The sequence below is a fragment of the Silene latifolia genome, chromosome 5 (genome assembly GCF_048544455.1).
Source record: "Silene latifolia isolate original U9 population chromosome 5, ASM4854445v1, whole genome shotgun sequence".
In the NCBI taxonomy this organism is placed as follows: domain Eukaryota; kingdom Viridiplantae; phylum Streptophyta; class Magnoliopsida; order Caryophyllales; family Caryophyllaceae; genus Silene; species Silene latifolia.
Window position 1 is genome coordinate 65297519 of NC_133530.1, and position 3388 is coordinate 65300906.

The window sequence follows — 3388 nt, forward strand, 5'->3', positions numbered from 1 at the left end:
CATAATTTAATTTTATGTAATTTTTGAATTATGTAATTTTACTTAGTATGGCTTTAGTTTTAATTGGTATTACCCGAAATGTATGGGAATATCGATTCGGTTGTAATTATTGTGATCTCGTATCACCATTTTGTAATTTAATAGTTTTATTTTTATTTTTATTACAAATGTATAATAGGAAGTTATGTAATTCATCTTGTAATTTAATTATTCCGGAGTTCCTTGAAGACGGTGCCATTCGAGAAGGCGATCTATCAAAGAAAGTGTTGCCTTGAAATTTCGTGCCAAGACTGAAGTTCAAGGGACCAAAGGAGTTTGTTTCCGATTTTGTAATAGTTTACTAGATTTACTATTTTAGGAAGGCCATACTAGGATTTTATTTTTATGCTTTGCATTTTATTTATATGTTGCATGTATCGCTAAATCGCCATAACTAAACATGCATTTTAAATCGAGTTTATCGACCGTGTCAATTACAGTTATCGTAGTTCACCGCTTTAGTTCTGATGTGACCATAATTAGAGCATATTTAGTCCCCGAATTAGCCTTGTTCCCATGCTTTTTAGTGCATATTTGGGTCATTTATTGTCTTTAGTCCTTTGTTTTGCATATTCTTTGAGGTTTTGTGTCCTTGGTAGGAAAGGAGTGCAAACCTTGCATTTTCATGGCAAAATGGGCTAAATTGATTGAATTCAATTACCAAGCATCAAGGAGAGACAAGATTAGAAGGCCTTTTACATACTATAGTAGATGGGCAATGATGAGAAAAGATCCTTGTATCCCCGAAGAAATCCTCAAGGATTCTATGAAGAAAAAGGAAGAAAAGAAGAAGGAATGAAGCTGTAAGACAATTCGGGCGGATTGTCTACAAGACGCCCGTCCAGGAGGTGCAATCCGAGCGTCTTCCTCCACAAGACGCCCGTCCAAAACCCCACCAATCCGAGCGTCTTCCCAGCTGGACGCCCGTCCAGAAACACCCAAATCCGCCCGTCCCGTGCTTAAGACGCCCGGATTCCCTGACAGCCTTTTCGTCTTCTACAAACTTCAAGGAAGGTTGCGCATCTTTTTCTAAGACGGCGAAAAAGAGACCGGAGTCTCCCTAGAGACCGGCGATTCCTCAAGGACTTAATCGTTTTTTAAGCCCTTAGTAAACCCTAATTTATGTAACTAATCCCCACTATAAATACCCCATTAGTCTAATTAGAAGAGCATGTTCTTCTTAGCAATCTTTAGTGTAGTTAATATCAATCAAATCTCTCTTTAATCTTGTAATCAACATTTAATCAAGTTTTAATACAAGTTTTATTTCCTTAATCTCTCTCTTGTTGATCCTTTATTTTGGGTAATTGAAGACTATTTGGGTTATTATTGGGAGATTGACAACCTCCCAATCAAGCATCAAGTACTTCTATTATTCTTTGCTTTATTATTGGAATCATTAGTAGGTATAATTCTTTTAATCCCTTTTTAATTATTGTTAATTATCTTCATTTATTCATCATGTTTCACTTTGTTGGTATGATTGACAACCTTGCTAGCATGTTCAACATGATAATGAGTGAGTAGTTTCCTTAGCTAGGGTTAATGGGTAATTAGGGGAAACCAACAAGGGGAATGATTCATGCTTAATCTAATATGTTTTCATAGTTTATTTGCTTGCTTGTTGTGATCTCAACTTATGCACATGTTATGTTTGATGAAATGCGAGCCTATGAATCCTTGCATTTTTTACCCATCACCTATCTTTTCAATGAGACTTGTAAGACATAAACCAACTCGAGTCTCATTAGACCATGCATATAGTTGAGTAGGTAATATTAAGTCGACTTGTAGGTGTTGTACAATCTAATCGATTCGGTTCCGGGACCCAAACTTTCCTAGGATTGTAAGATATAAACCAACTCGATCCATCACAACAATAATTGCTTGCTTATAATTTGAGAATATGTTTGTATGATCAATTCCCATGAATCCCCTATGACCCCATAACACCCTAGTGCTTTTTATCAATTGTTTACATCCCTTTTGATTCATCTTGCTTGTTTACTTTCATTACTATTTAGTTTAGTGATCTTCTACTTCAAACCTCAATTGTGACACCCTTAGACACCGCTAGTTGCAATAGAAAATCTCATCTCAATTCCCGTCCCTTGGGATCCGACCTTTACTTGCCTCTTTACTAATTGTAGAGTTGTTTGTGAAGGTATAAATTGTGTTTTGGTCTAGGTGCTCCTAACGAGAAGTACTGAAAACTAAATCCCTCATAAGGGATCACGACCAAAAATGGCGCCGTTGCCGGGGACGGTGTTAACTTGATTTAGATTTTCTTGTTGTTATTAGTTGTGTCTTTCTTTGCCTTGGGGAAGTAAAACTCCTCAAGGTTTGTTCTAATTATTTTCGAGTTGTTTGATATTTTGTATGTCTAGAAGATCACAAGGTAACTTGTTACCCTTTGATCACGAAATTGAATGGACTTTGACAACCAATAGAAGACTTGCTAGGAGAACTTTGAGAGGTATCGGTGAGGTTGTAGATATTCAACCAAATACTATTGAGTTCATCAACCCTTTTGCAAGAGAAGGTGAGGAGAACCCAACACAAAATCAACCTACAATGCCTAAATTTTCATCACATTCCGTACCAACCGAGGAGAACCTACCCAATGGTACTCCCACACCACAACACTTAACCGGAAATTTTATTGCCAAATCCGCATTTATCCAATTAGTTGAAAGAAGACATTTTGGGGGGATGCCTAGTGAAGACCCTCACTCTCATATGGAGACTTTTTGCGACTATTGTGATGCGATTTCTCAAACCGGTGTAACTCAAGACCAAATTCGATGGGTCTCATTTCCTTTTTCTCTAATTGGCACCGCGAAACAATGGTTGAAAGGCCTTGATAAGGCTACTCTCGGAATTGATTCTTGGATGAAGTTGGCTCTAGCTTTCTACAAAAAGTTCTATCCACCGGAAAAGACTAACATGCTAAGAGCTCAAATTACGGGCTTTAAGCAAAGAGATGAGGAATCTTTGTATCAAGCTTGGGAGCGATTCAAAGGAATTTGTCGCTCATGTCCTCATCATGGACTTAGCGAGTGGTTCTTGGTACAACAATTTTGGAACGGTCTTTATGAAGACTCAAGAAACATTCTCAACATGGGATCAAATGGAATGTTCACCGAAGTTGATGACAATCAAACTTGGAACAAAATTGAGGAAATGGCGGTCCATAACTCACAATATAGTAAACCTCGCAAGGCTACTATAGGAGGAAAGCATGAAGTGGACTCCATTACTCAATTGGGTGCTCAACTTAGTGCTCACATTGATACCATCAATTTAATGTTTGAAAAAGCTATGGCTAGACTTGAAGAAGCCTCAAAAT

The 3388-nt window shown here is 37.6% G+C and overlaps 1 non-coding gene across 1 annotated transcript; it reads right to left on the reverse strand.

Moving 5' to 3' along the window:
• Positions 1-2985: 2985 nt before the first annotated feature.
• Positions 2986-3092, reverse strand: LOC141658099 (small nucleolar RNA R71). Its single transcript, XR_012549006.1, has one exon. It is a non-coding gene; the product is annotated as a small nucleolar RNA R71 (small nucleolar RNA).
• Between the last annotated feature and the right edge of the window lie 296 nt (positions 3093-3388).